The sequence below is a fragment of the Miniopterus natalensis genome, chromosome 14 (genome assembly GCF_054644295.1).
Source record: "Miniopterus natalensis isolate mMinNat1 chromosome 14, mMinNat1.hap1, whole genome shotgun sequence".
NCBI lineage: Eukaryota > Metazoa > Chordata > Mammalia > Chiroptera > Miniopteridae > Miniopterus > Miniopterus natalensis.
The window spans coordinates 29621346-29637431 of NC_142094.1; positions in this window are offsets into that span (position 1 = coordinate 29621346).

Consider the following 16086-nt stretch of genomic DNA (forward strand, 5'->3'; position numbering starts at 1 on the left):
TTTTGACATCACAGAATTCTAGCTTCTGGAGCCAGAAAGATTTTTAGAGCATGCATAAATCCTTAGCCTGGAATACTCGAATGGACTTAAGGAGTCCATAAACCCCAAGAAAGAATTTGCGTGTGCATGTGCATGTGCGTGTGCGTGTGTTTGTATTTCTTGTAGACAGTGCCCAAAGTATTCATCAAAGTCCCCCCAAAAATTAAGGAAAAAAATTGGTTAAAAATGACTCAAAGTCCTCATTTTAAAAAGGAACAAACTGAAATCCAGAAAGGTCACCTAAGGTCAGAGAGCTGGTTAGTAGCAAAGTACAACCCTCCTAAAGTATTTATGCTTCCCTCCTAAATACTCCTTCTAGGCAGTAGAGCCCAAGGTTTTGTGCAGTGATGTTCTGGCCAATGTTTAACAATCAGCTCTGCAAAAAACAAAAAAAGTAGGCATATATGTACCAACATAACTTTATTATAAATTTTATTGGATAAAGGATGCATATCATGCCATGTACAAATAATAAAACAGTACAATACACTTTATTATAAATTCCATACACCTATAACTTCAGTGTGACTTATTTCTCACAAAATCTGCTATCAGTTTTTCTGCTATTGCCGACAATAGTGTCACAGAGCCAAACTGTGATGACTGTTCAGTTCAGTCAAAAAGTTACCTCACTGAGAATCAAGTGTAGCTCCAGCATAAATGTTGAATATACAAAGGTGAAATAACTCATTTGACTGTGAGGTAAATGATTTCTTGGCTGAAACTGGTAATTTTCAAGTACTGTGATATCGACAATCTAATGACTATAGATAGCCAAACTTTTCAGTTCAAGATGCATTTTATTTATCACCTCTTTAAGCCTCAACAATAAAACTGTAAGTCAAGCCCCGATTTGTAGATTTATCATTTCCATAGGGTAAATATTCTCATCATGGCTGATTTGAGGCCTCCCTGGGCCGGATGTTGGGAGGAGATGCCTGGTAGCCCACTATTATGTGGTGTCCTTACTATTCAGAAATAATAGAAATAAATAACCTTAACAGTGCATATAATAGTGTTAGTAAAGGTCGCTAGTTAGATATTAACAAAGGAGAAGGGAGCTAAACTGGTTAAGCCCGATTAATTTTGGAAGCTACAGCTTCACAGACACCTCAGGGGACAGACACATCCTCTACCAAAGAGACCGAGAGGCAGCAAAGACTGGCTTTGCAATCTCCCTGCTCACCCCCAGTCCATTCCTCCAGATTAGGGGTGGGGGGGATAAAGAGCAAGGGGGAAATTCCTTTGCTGGGCGCATGTGCAGCAGGAGCCAGCAGGGTGAAGGGGGTGGTCCTCCTAAGCCCATGTGCAGAAGTCAAATGACAAAGCAGAACTTGGAGGCCTGCGCAGCAGGAGCCAAAATAGGGACCATAAAGGGGAGGAGACTAGCCTGGGAAAAGCATTGGCTAGGATAAGGCCACGGAAGCCTGGAAGGTCCAGGAAAGGGACTGGATAGGGAAGAAGATTGGTTAGACTGAGAGAAAGCTTACTCCTTCCCAAACCCAGGGAAATGTAATCAAAGCTTAACAAAGGCCCCAGGCATGCTCTCTCTCTGTAGCAGCCCCGTGGGCCTGGGTGAGACAGCCATGGGGCCGAAGCACAGCACCAAAAGGGGGCAGGAGGGGAACAGAGACTGTGCTGGACTCCTGAAGCCTCGGATGCCGGGCTAATGGCAGGCAGCCCTGGGTCCTGGCCCTCCTCCTGGGCTTGGGGACAAGGGCAGGCCTGTGCCACATGGGCTGGACTTCTTCTGCAGTAAGGGGGAGATGAGCCACCTGGTCATGGATGAGACAGTGCGGCAGCCTCTTTAGGAGCATCTATGCCCTGCGTGTTCTTCCAATAAATCTTGCCACTATACCTCTAATCCTACACGTGAGTCCCTGAAATTCTTTTCTTGTGACTTTGTAAGAAACCATTTCCAGACTGATCAGGCAAACCCCTCCCTTGGTCCTGGTCCACGTGAGACAATAATGTAAGATATAAGAAAATGATTAGGAAGTGATAATCTTTGAGTTATTACCCTTAAAAAAATCTAATTTATTCAGTTGTAAGTTTGGATAATTTAATTTTTTAATGACCAAGTTTAACAAGCTTACAAAATTCCTGAAATTTTAATAATTGGTTCTCATGAGGTAGTTAAAACCAAGTCCAGCTCACCACTGGTTCTGTGCCTGTAGTTTGCAGGGCCCTGGGCTGAGTGTGGGAAGGGACTATGGAGCATGAGGAAACAGCTTGTGTGACAAAGACAGGATCTAAAGCCAAGGGGACTTAATAAAAGGCCCTGTCCTGAAAGGTTATTAAAGAGAGCAAGATAAATCTCTATGGACTAAAGAAGAAAGCTGTCCTTGATTTATTAGTAGGTAAAAGGGTTGCTTAGAAATAAAAACACATTGTTTTTAAGTGTCTGTGTGTGTCTGTGTTTGTGTGTAAATGTCTACATACAGATAAACCCTGGTAATAACTATGTCTAATTTGAGATTGGGTTAGGTACTTATTACAACTGTTTTTAATGAACACTTGTATGCAAAGAAATGACAATGGCAAAACACAATAAAAAAATAAAAGGGCTAGGCCAAAATATAAACAAATAATCAGATAAAAATTATGGTAAGAAGCCAAGAATCTATAACCAGGGAAAATCCATAAGGAGTAAGAGAATTAGCAGATTCTAAAAGGCTGCAGGAGACAAATCCTGAAGAAATTTCCTTGGCCCTGAAGCATAGATCCAGATTTCTTTCTAGCAAGAAGCCTGCAGCCTTCGTGCTGGGAAGAAAGAGACTTGTTAGCAGTAAAAATTCCTGTTACCATAACCAGCTGCTGTACCTTCTTGGCTCTTCAAACCATTTTAACAAACCAGTTCAACACTGAGTGGAAGCTCTGTTGCACATCCTATGTAACTTTCCTTTTACCGCAATTCCCAGATAACTGATTCTAGCAAGAGGAGGAACTGATGCTGGAGAAGGAAAGCTGCCAGGGGGTGTCTGTGATGGGCATTTACATGGCTAGAGCCCTTGTGTTTGAGTTAGAAGTGAATTAGGACGGCCGCAAGCCGTGAGAAACACAAACGATGGGGTGGGAGCTGGGAGAATCAAGCAGCTGCCTTGAGCAGGGTAATTTGAGAAAAGAGGCAGATGTCTATGAATGATTTTTTAGGAAATTTCTGGGGATACTGCATAAAACTCCCACTCTGCTTCTTCAAGGAAAACTATAAGGGTGGGCAAAGCTATGGGCATTGTTCCTCAAGGCCTCTGGGGTTAGATTGCTGTTTCTTTTAATATGACTCCATTCACAGACTGGACCACAGAGGACAAGCTCGGGGATTACACTTTGAGCCCAAAGGCATCGGCTAGTGCTATGGGCTTTCATATCTGTCTACATTTTAAGTTCCTAATGGCTTGCGTTTCTTATTCATGTATTTTGTGTCAACTCCCTCATTGCACAGAGGGTGTTCAATAAAAGCTTGTTGGCTCATCAGTCAATGCACAGTGACATCTGGGGAGAATGTAAGAAACAGTCATCTTTCCTCGCACAGAAGCTAAGAAAAAAGAACTCATGCCTTCAAAAAAGAGACTTCTGTGCTGACACACAGAAGTCTGCAGTATCTGCTTACAGCTCAGCTCATTTTTAACTGGCATTATATTTGGGCTTTGAGTAAGCTTCAGAACTGTTTAAATTACTTATAGTAACCCAATTAAATATAAATTTGGTGTTCCTAATGCATATCAGCCCATTTTTAAATCACTTTGGTGTACCAAAGGAGAACTGAGGTTGGAGTGAGAAGTTCTGCCTTTGAACCCTGGCACTGCCATGTTCTCTGCCAAATCTCTGAATTTCTATTTCATCATTCATAATATGGGAAATCAAAGCTACCCCATAGCACATCTGGTAAATAGTACAATTCACAGTAACAATATAACTGTGAATCTTTTGGAACAAAAAGATTCCCATAACATCATTATGGGAACATTAACACAAATCTCAAAATCAGAAGGGAGGCTGGCATATGTTCCAGCTCTGTCTGTGTCCTTCTGGTCGTCACCCTGTAGTGGCACAGTGATTATCTGCTCAGGCTCTGCAGGCAGAAAGCCAAGGTTCACATTCTAGTTCTCCCCTGCTCAGCTCTGTGATGTTGTTCAAATTCTCTAATGTCTCTGTTTTTATTTCCATATAACCAAAATGGGGGTGATGACAATATTAGCTACTTCATCAGTTACTGTCGGGTTTAATGAGGTTATACAGGTAAAAGGGTTTGGCATTTAACAAGAGCCAAATAAAATTTAGATATTTTTGTTTTAAAATATAACAAACTTGTTTGAAGGTTAGTATCTTTTGTCTCAAAATCATGTTTCTGGCTATGTTGGCCACTGGGGTGGAGGAAATGAAGATTTAGTTTTTTGACTTACCATACTGCATCATTCAAGAATCCCATTTCATAAAAGAGGGTTTCCAGAGAAGCAACTTGTTCTCCTTTGGATGAATAATTTTATAAAACAAAAACAAACTCAAAAAGACAACTTGTATCTGAGAACTATAACTCCCCCCCCACACACACACACAATTTATTCTATCCTATTTCCATTGCCCCCTTATGACAAATTACAATTAAGTTTTAATCAAGATGTCTAAATCCGCAAAGCATAGTAACTGGATTCCCTTGTTCTGTGACCTGGTTTACAGAAATAGGTGAAAATAAATTAAGGGTATGTAACAATCTGACCTTTGAAGTTGGGCTCAAGGCTGAGTGCCAAAAGCTATAATTTAGGATTTAAATAACTCTGTAATCTTATTTTTACCTATTTTGTTGAACAAAATTATGTGAGAAAAGTATTTCTCCATGAAAATGATATACCACCTTTAAACACTTCATTAGGAGTAGCATTTGAAAGACTAATGACAACCATTCTTTTGTAGTTTGCACTAGTATTTTGAAGTTCCACCTGTAAATCAATGCTAAGTGAATTCATTATCTTCAGAGAACCACATATGTGAATTAAAATGCCATCACTCCATTTTGCTAGATATAATCTTATTGAGATCTTTTAAGCAAAATTTATGGGGGGCATTTTAATTTGAGATTAAGCTTATATTTCCACTCACAAAAAATTAATTCCACACCAGCTATGTCCAGCTTACGATCATTATCATTATTAAGGAAAAGGAGTCTTAGATTTATATGAACTTGATTTTTCATACCAAAAAAAAGTAATAACTCTGGGGAACTGATACTGGTAATATTTAGAAATCTTCCAAATTAGGATACCAGAGTCATATAAGTTAAAATATTTTATAAGTTGACATTGATTCATTTTCCCCTTTTCATTCTTAGAAGCACATGAGTGAAGTAGGGAAACCATATTTTGCGGTAACATAAATTGCCATTTGCTTAGAGTGATTATTTGTACAGGTTCAAAGAGGTACTTGTCTTCAATAGATCAAACAGTTTTTGAGCAAAATACAATTCCGTAGCCTAGACAGAGCTGGAAGTGAGGGAGGGGGAAGCAGATAGTGGGGGAAGAAAGATACAAGATTTAAGAAAGCTTTTAGTATACCTAAAATATTGGGCAGTTAGAAAGTTCTGGTGAGCATATCAGGCTATTAGGAGTCAGACCAATCTTTTGAAAATAAAGAACAGGCAGACATAAATGCCAAATAAAAAAATGGTTTTTTTCTTCCAAAAGGGAGAGGGGCTGGCAGAATGTTTTCCTTAGGAGCTTTCAAGGGTTTCTCAACAAGAAGTAATACTTGGCTAGGTGCTCACCATCCTTTGAATGACCTTGAAAGAGGGCAGACTATAAAGTCAGAAGCTGCATAAACCTCACAGCCCTGGACCACTTTAAGGCCTTTGTTGTCTATTGATTGTATCTGCAATTGGAGTTGGAAGGTGTGAGGAATAGGAAATGTATTTTGTAATGGCTATTTAGTGCCTATTAACATAATGATTTTTAGAAATGACCATATCTCTTTATAGTATCTTAAGAAGAAAGAAAGAAGATAATATTTTAGGTCATCTTTGGTGGTCACAAATGGGCAGGAAGCAGAGTAAAAAGCTTTTTTATACAAATGTTCTTCCTTTACAATTACACAGCTGTCTGAAAATCTTTGCAAAGTTCTTATTACAGTAGAAATGACATTGCAAGTATGGTGAATGCATAAAAGCACCTATAAGAAGAGATGAAAAACTGGCAATTATAAAAAAAAAAAATAAGAGACATAAACTAATAATCCTGAAATTAACCAAGTCATTATGGTTTGAAAAAAATAGTCTAAATCATACCAAATGAAATTTCTCTCTTCACTGTAACTTGAAAAAGGAAGCTCCACAGAGCAGAAACTTCAGCTGTGTCTGAACTTCTCAACCCATCTCTTCCACCACTGAAGCTTCTTATAATTTAATGAGGAAAGAAGGCAGGAAAATCTCAGCCACTACCATGCTTTAAGGAAAACTTTTTAAAAAATATATTGGTTGTTTAACTATCCATGTGATTATGAAATAAACTATCCACAGTCACATGGGGACTCTACCTGCCTCCCCAACACCCTAAGAGCTAGTTCCCCTTTCAAGGAGGAGCAGTTTCTTATCTGTGACCATCAGTTAGACCACATTTACCAACGGGGTCCTATCTTGCAGACTTTTTTCACTCTTCCTTCTGCTCCATGCAGGTGACAGGTAGATGAATTGGGAGGACTTGCTTTCCAGACATGGACTTCTCTTCCCAGGCCATGTGGGCTCAGGCTCTACCCTACAAATGAGCTCTCTCTATACACGCGTCTGACAGAATTCAGGCTTTAGATTCGGGAGGCAGCAGAAGACATATGCCTTGTGCTCCAGTTCTCTTTCCTTTCCTCTGCCTCAGGTGTCATCAGATACTGGCTCGAAGGGTACTTTTATAATTTCAATTGCACTCCTATCCCTTGAGAAAGAGCCTTGCCGGGGCAGAAGGGAGGCGATGGTCAGCATCACTGAGTACCTTCACGTTTCATTATCTTCCATTTAAACTGATATGACTAGTTTGGAGAGTCCTGTGTGGCCATATTGCATAAAGATAAACCCCCACATACCCTCTGGCCAGTGATTTTACTCTAGATACAGTGCTGGAGAAATGTTCATACATAAGACAAGAAGATACATACAAAAAACTTTGCTATAGCTTTATAATAGCAAAAAAAATAACCTAAATACCTATCAATAGGAGAATGGACCAATTGTCAATTGTGGCATATTCATAGAATAAATTATTATTCAGCAGTAAAAAGTGAATGAGCTAGAGGTCCCACACCTCTCAGTTACAGAAATGCTGTGTATTTCATGAGAATAATGCTATATATTTTAATGGATGCATACATATAAGTTAAATTGAAAATTTAATTAAATTTAAATTGAATACACTTTATTTTAAATTGAATAACTTTGAGTAACTTAAATTGAAAACAGGAGACACCAAACTCAGGAAAATGACTATTTCTGGGCAGGGATACCAAGAAATAGAATTGTGGGGATGCACAAAAGGGCTTTCATTGTAATATTTTAATTTTTAGGCCACGGGTGGGATACATATATGCTCATTACATTATTCTATATACATTTTCATATGCTTGAAATATTTTATTTTAAAAATTCTTCCAAATCCTTAAGAGATGTTAATGGTATCACATATTGACCGTTTACAAAAAGAAAGCTATCTTTTAAATCAAAATGCAAGGGATAGCTACTTTCTCCTGAGGAGCTCTTGTGTTTTATTTTCATTAACAAGGTAAATAACTCACTAATACTTACCTTTTCCTTTGCCTGCCTGGAATCTCAGAACTAAGTTTGAGCTCTAACTTTAGTGACTAAGTAGGACCCTGTGTATCTATACTTTTTCTCCATGAACTTGATTTTCTATAAAAATATGCACTTTCTCTCACCCTGCATTTGTCTATTCTATTGTATGGTGTTATAAGACTCTTCCCATCCTTTGAGGAAAATTATATTTTTTTAAAATATAACTTAAAAAAAATTTTCTAGTTTCTCTTTTTCACATAAACATCTAGAATTTGCACAGGGCAGGGCAGGGCTGTGTGTTTGCCTTGTTTACCTTTCTACACCTCTGTGTCTAGCATAGTGTCTGGCATGTGGTGAGCACCTCATTACTGATGATTACATGAGTTAATAAATCCACAAATTCATCCTTAAACAGATCTTAACTTTTGCACATTTCAGAGGTGTACAATTTGTCTTGTTATAAATTTAGCTTCAGTAAACATATTGGTGAATATAGTTTTGGGTTATTTCCTAAGGTTATTTTGCCAGGAGTAAAATTACATGTGTCACAAGATATGAGCACCTAATGGCTATTGAAATGTTTTTCCAAATTGCTCTCCAAAAAAGCTTTTACCAGTTTCTACAGCCACGAGCAATGTATGAAAATATTATTTCCCCAGAATATAATGTGTTTATAGTATACTGTGTTTTTGCAGAATTGTGTTTTGTTTTGTTGTGCAAATTAATAGATGTAAAATTACAGCTTGGTGTGGAGTTAATAATTTTTTAAATGTCAGTTTACCTACCATTGGTAGCATCTATTTTAAACCACTACTATTTTTATGGTGAATTTAATGTGTTTGTGAATCAACTCAATTGGCTTTACCAGGCTTTATCACAGATTTTCTTTATTTAATGTGACCTAGCAGAGTAAATAACCCATGAAAACTACTGAGACTTCTTAATTCCAATAACTGCCTTTGTGACCTGTGAGTAATAAACCTGTTTAGGCTGTAAATTCTTCACCTATAAACTGGAGATAGGAATATGGCTTTGGGTGCCTATTATGTTCCAAACCATAAAATACTTATGACCACATGGTAGGCGTCCAGTAAATAATAACTACTGTTATTATTTTAATTATAACCTTTAAAATTAGGTTCATAATCTAGATGATCATTGACTTCATTTCCTGGTCTGTGTGCATAAGGAACAAATATATTTTAATTAGGGATTTTTTTCATAACCCATCTTAAGCTACCTTAAGCAAAAACAAAACAAAACAAAAAAACCAACAAATTTACTAATGGAAGGGTAGAATTATCAGGAAGAGGGAAGAGCAGGGATTCAGCTAAGCCTCTAAATACAGGAGTCCTCAATGCTGGTGTTGCCAGTATGTTCTCTTATCAACACCTATCTCTGGTTCTCCCTGTACCTGATTCCCATTCTCTTCCTCCAGAGATGGACTGTTCCCACATAACTGCCAAACCCCCCCAAGATTTACCCCTTACAACTTCAGTTTCTGAGAGGTTGTCTGGACAGCCCCTCAGATTCCAAGTCCAAGTATTTTAGGGAAGGGGCTTTGACCCAGCTTGGCTCAGATACCCCCATCCCCAAGTTCTAATCAACTCTGGCTGAGGGAGGGATGTGGTTGGGTCACATGAGAATATGACAACTTCTCTAGAAACTTTTAGGAAAAAGGAGAGTAGCGTTTCCAGAAGAAATGAAGGATGAACAAAACAGTGTTCACCATAAATTTAAATGGTCAAGAACCCCTTGAGAGGAGGAATTAGTCCTTTGCAGATGGGCACAATTCCTTCTTAGTAGATCTGGAATAAAAACGTAACTAGAATGAAGTATAAGGTTCCAGATTAGAATGAAGTATAAAGTTCTGGGTGAGGGACACTCAAGTAGTAGTAGGGTGAGGTGGTATTGTATAAAAAGGGTGCATGTTGTGTGTGTGTGTGTGTGTGTGTGTGTGTGTGTGTGTGTGTGTGTGTGTGTGTAAAAGCTTCTCATTTAGTAGGTGAGGAGGTGCTCCAGAGAATCCAAGCTCCTTGGTAATTTATGATGTGTAGCCATTTTGAAAACCACTGTGTTAGGGGGAGATGACTACCAGGGACCATCCTTTTTTAAAAATTAATTGATTTTTAGAGAGAGAGGACAGGGGAGAGAGAGAGAGTTTGAGAGAGAGAAACCAATCGGTTACCTCCCCTATGCACCCTGAACTGAGGATTGAACCTGCAACCCAGGTATGTGCCCTGACTGGGAATCAAACCTGCAACCTTTTGGTGTACGGGACTGTGCTCCAACCAACTAAGCCACCCAGACAGGACTACCAGGAGCCTTTCTTCAAACGACTGTCGCATAGCTATGAAAATAGGATATAAATCAGTTCTGAGATCAGGATAATTTCCTTAATATGTAGAGTTGCACTCAAAGCACTTAATAGCCATGACCATATGAGCTGACTGATAAATCTGACTGGGAGATCCATGTAGGAGAAGATATGCTCCCCAAAACTACTGCTCCTGAGATGACCTCAACGTTTTTGGAAGATAAATATGTTAAGCAACAGCGGCACAGTAGCCCCACCTGCTCCTACCTGGATAAAAAGAACTCTGGAAGGTTTAATAAATAGTAAAGTATTGCATCATTGCAAGATGGCAGTATCAGCCCAATGTGGAGTACAATGGGCTGGACTTCAGCATTTCTCAAGCAAACAGCCACTGATAATACAATATAACATTTTTACTTTGCTGAACACTTTTACATTTGCTACAAGGTGAATAGCATTGTTATCCCCATTTTCTGTATATGAAATCCAAAATGAATGAGGCAAAACGCCTTGCTTAATGTCACAAAGCCAACAGGGAGCAAAGTCCATGCTAGGGGAAGACTCCAGATCTCTTTGTCCCAAATCTTGCTCTACTCCCATTGTAAGAGCATTTGCTCATGAAAAGGATTTGGTGATGTCAAAAGCAAAGTCAAGGAGCTACAAAGGAAAAGAGTTAAGACAGATCATCAGAGAGGTAAAGAATGCCAAAGGTTGGCGGTTCACACGAGGGACAGAGAAGACATACGGAAGCATCTAAGACATCAAGATTAATAGTAAAAAATGAAGGATAATCCAAAAATTTCTATCATTTAAGAGAAAAAATCTGAAAAATATCTGGAGGCCCTTAGGTTGTGATTTCATGCCTGAGCAGATGTGAGGCTTGACACTGGGAGGACCCTCACCCTAACTAAACAAAAATAGTCTCCTTAACATTAATTACTAGTTAAATTCCCTGTGTTAGAGGAAAATGTGAGTCACTTTATTGAATAGGGGTTGTGTGAAAACTAATTGAGTTAACTTACTTTCTTTCACTTTTAAATTAGATTCTTGGTGTTATGTAGAAAAAGCCTACATGTTTAATAGAAATAAGTTACTGAATTGTCTACCCAGCTCCTCAAGAAGTAATATTTAAATACTACTATCTTGACCTAAAAAATTAAGCCAACCATACTCATTATCCACTTCTAATTTTGTCACAGAGGCAATCAAAGTCCAATGTACAAGTTGGCCCCTTATCGCATTCAGAGAGGAAATAGGTCCAGAGATGTCCAGCAATTTATCCAGAACCAAGACTTCAACCTATGTTTCTCAATTCTCATTACTAACTAGCTTTTATTCTTCTAAGCCAATTAAATAAGTGCTTTACTAGTGATAGATAGGTTAGTATTTTGGATTGTTCTAAGCAAATCCTTTTAATATAAATGATAAATGCAACTGAAGGCAACCTTATCATAAATGTGCTCTTTGTTGGGCATAGTGACTCATCAGCTCATTTGCTTTGTGACTCACAGCTCTAGGAAAAGCACTAGATTCCAAGGAAATATTGGTTTCCATCCAGAGCTGGTCAGTTGTTTGACTCACTTTCCTCTTCTTCCTTTGGAAAAACAACAACAAATATAGAATGCTTAAAAAAGCATCCATATGTAAATCTGCATTATCAAAGTCCCATGATAATAGAACTTCTTTGCTTTGTTCATACACCGGAGAAAGTGATAATAGTTATTTCTGGAAAGAATAGCTATAGATGAGAGGCTTTTAAAAATAAGATTTAGAGGCTTATTATAGCAGATCATGATTACTCATTATAAGCTTTTAAAGTGACTCAGCCTTAAGCCAGGCGTCATTCAGAACCTACAGAGTATTTTGAATATTAGATTGTTGTAATACAAATTGGAGAGGGTATCTTAAAGTATCAGGATTCATTCAAACTGAGAGTGCCCTAGATGACAGGATGAGTAATAAAATGTACAGAAGAAAATTCTTTTGAGATAATAATCCTCCTACAAAAGCTTCAAGGGAATGACAAACAGCTTGCTGAAAAATAAATAAAATAAATAAATAAACAAATAAATAATCTTCTCTTGGCTTTCCCAAGTAAGAGATTTCTTTGAAGAATACCTGTTATTTCACACCAGTGCAGAATCTCTCTTTATCCTCAACATATTTCTTTTTCCTTTTGTCTGCTTCTTCTAATCCAGGATGAAAATGAAAATAAATAACTTGTGTAAATTAGGTCAGCTGCAAGTAATAAAAAAAAAGTCAACAAAAACTCAGCTCAGACAAGATTAAAAAGGGAGTGATTTATTGGCTTACATAACTAGGAAGTTTAAGGGGAACCAGGCATGGCTTGGTTCAGGCACTCAAAGGATGTTAGTATCTTTGTGTGTCTGTCACTCAGGTCCCTATATTGGTCTCATTCCAAGGCAGATTCTTCCCTGAAACTAAGAAAGATTACTGCACCCAATTTCCAATCTGCTAGTTTAGCAATCTGGGGGGAAATGGAGGGAAATTCCATTGGATCTCCTCCAATACATGCAAAGAAGCACTTGGGCCCTCATTGGACCAACTTGGGTTGCCCACCCAACCCCGAATCGAGCACTGAGGCTAAGGGAACAGATGAGGTAAAGGTCAGTCTGATTGAGTCCCACGAGCATAAATGGTGAGGAATGGAGCAAAGAGCTGTGGTCAGCCTAGGTGATCCACATGGGCTGAAAGCAGGGGAGGAGAGCCACGTTTTCTGTTACTGGAAAAAGAGATGGGAAGGCAAAAACAACTGCATTGCCTGCCAGTTACCATTTTCTGAACCCAAAATGCTCCCCGAGGCCAAGAGCAAACTTTTTTTCTAATGGCATTGCTCCTGAAGAGCAAAATGGACCCTGAAAGCCCTCTTTCTCCTGTCAGCAGCCTCTGCCCTGCTTCCATCTTAACCAAGTCTTTTCGCACATTCTATCTTATTAGTCTGCCCCTTGCTGGCTTCATCATGGCCCGTTCAGTCTTCAAAAGAAAATTGTGTCTAACCTACCTGGGTGCACCATTAAGCTTGAGAGGAAAAAGCTTAAGCAGAGAATGAACAGGAAAAATGATTTTCCCCCCAACATATAATAGAAATTCATGTTGATTACATTTCTTTTTCTCAGAAGGTCTAATTCCTCCATCTGTCTGGAGCTATTGGCACAGTACAAGTGACTGTCGTGGCAAAAGGGCTATATATGGGCTGGTCGCATGATTTACCTGTTTACAATCCTGACGTGCCAGACTTACCTTTGTCTAATAGGTATTGAAACATTTTTCTTAAATTTAAAAGAATTACATCCTTTCAAGAAATGTCAGAGCTCAGAATCTAATGAGATAACAAGTGGAGGAGCCGAATTAATAAAAGCTCTGCTTATGGTTATACTTATACTCCTAAGGAATTTATGGGGAGTTGAAATTTGAGAGTCTGGAAATGGAAAGCAGCTTGATGAATATTGACATTTATTTAACACCTAGTTCATGTTTTCTGTGCAAACCAGAATTCAGCTCACTGTTCAGCTAAATGTCTGCTTTGTTACATCCCTGCTCTTTTCGATGTTTGGGAATTGGATTGAATTCACAATGAAGGTGCTAAGGCATTTTGCTCATCTGGAAACTGAGTACAAAGCTGCAGAGAGGACAATTTTTAATTTCTTTTGGCCGTAGCACCCAAGAGTGTCATGTTCTATGCATTCAGATGCCAAATACCTTCTCCTAAAGTAAAAAATGAACTTAGCAGGTGGCCAAAGGGTTGAGCTGGAAGATTCTTCCTGAGTTGGACTGAGATGGAGCCTAATCAGTGGCATAGCACTGGAGCTTGATTTGAGTGATGACTTATAAAAAGACAACATTAGAAAAACTGACTCACCAAGTGAGTCACCCTTGCTGAGCTGTGAGCTTTTATTATCCTCTGAAAGCTATCAAGAAATCATCTCATTGCTTACCTAATGCAAATGGGAATGTCTAGCATATTGATTCCACTCCCAGTTTACACTCTGGATAAAGACCAATTTACACCTGGGGAATGTGTCAGGATCCTGTTGGGGTAAAATTATGAAATAGGCAGAAATTGTCTTCTAGCAGCTCTTCTCAAGGCCCTTTCCACGTGTATTTTCACCCCTACATCTCCTCCCCTCCCCTCCCCTCCCCTCCCCTCCCCTCCCCTCCCCTCCCCTCCCCTCCCCTCCATCTCTTCCCCTCTCCTCCCCCCCCCCCCCACAATTATTTCCTGGGTTTTAATGATGGGATATTGTGGCTCTTTCCCAGGGTAACATCTTCTGCTCTGAAAATTTCCCTGTTCCCTGGTTCCCTCCCTTGTACCAAACTAATCTGTTCTCTAAGCCCCTCTCCCTTGGGCCTTGCTAAATGGTTAAAATTACTTTGATAAAGATAGAATTGTATATAAGATGGAGTAATTGACAAGAAATACTTACGTAATATCAGAGAAACCTAATTTATGGAAGCCTCAACACTTTTCATCAGGCTGATACATGCACAGTTGGCATCTGAATTCTACTATTTGGGAAGGCATCAGGGTTTGGTAGAGAGTATGGACCAAGAGTTAGATTTTGTTTTCTATCTGGGTAATTTTGAATAAGCCTGTTACCTTTTTTGAGATTAGGTTTTGAGATTAGGTATTCTTACCTAGTCTACTGGTTTTGCCTGTTTGGCAGATATTTCTCATCCTTTCCAATTTTTCTTTGCACAAACACCCCTCCTCACACTCAGCTCATGAGCTTTGCTTGATGGTATGCTGGACTGCACTCAACCCAGAACACTTAGAATTAGCCTTGGGACTTTTTGCTGCAACTATTAGAAAACAGGTGAACTCTTCCCATTGGTAGCTAAAAGTGCCTGGTGGCCCTCTTTGTCACCATGTGGGGAGAGCTGCAAGCCTAAGGCACTCCAGGTGAGCAACACCAGCAGGAGGGTGTGGTCAGCACCTTTCTCTCAGGATCTGACTGTCAGTCATAGGAAAGATCGTTGGTTGTCCCTGATTAGGTGCTAAGCCCATCCTTGAATCTGGACATGCTTGTTATCAAATCTACTCCTAAGCTATATGATCCGATAAATCCCTCTGGTTGCTTAAACCATATTTGAGTTGGGTTTCTGTTGCTCACAGATGAGAGTTCTAACTAATCAGGCCTGAAAGCAATAAAAAGAATTTCGTGAACAATGGACTCTTATTTTACAGCAGGGTTTGGCAAACTTTTTCTGTGAAGGACCAAATAGAAAATATTGCAGAACTTTTGGGCTGTAAAGACTGTCACAATTCTTCAACTCTGCCACTATAGTAAGAAATGAGTCACATATAATACAAAGATGAATGAGTATAGCTGTGCCTATGAATATTTAGTCCATAAATATTATTTATAGATACTGAAATTTGAATTTCACGTAATATTTTCACGTTAAAATAGTATTCTTTGAAGTTTTCCCAACCATTTAAAAATGCCAAAAACACTCAGTACAAAAACAAGACTCATGCAATGGTTTTCTCACACTTGCTCTACAAGAATGGTTGATTGCAAGAATCCTAGCAACTGTCTTTCTGGGGGGAAGAGTTTCAACTGACAAAGAGCAATTATAACCCTGTGTACAATCACTGAGTCAGTCATTTTGCATGTTTCAGGGACTCTGGGGTTTTGCTTCTGGTTTGTTTGTTTGCCCTCCTCACAGCTGATGTCTTCCCAGTTAATAGGATTGGCTACATAGTGAATTTAATTTGAAGGTTAAATATCCCAACCATTAGGTTTTCTATATATTTGTCCAGTCATATTTTTCCCTATGGGACCTTTTAAGTTCCATAATCTACTCAGACGGTGTATTGAAGAGATCCACAAGTTAAGGAATTGATTAATGTGGTCAATAAAAAAAAATTTACCTATTAGAGAACACATTGAAGAGTATCCATAGGGAGAATGATTGCAACCGATTTGTGGCCAATATATAAATA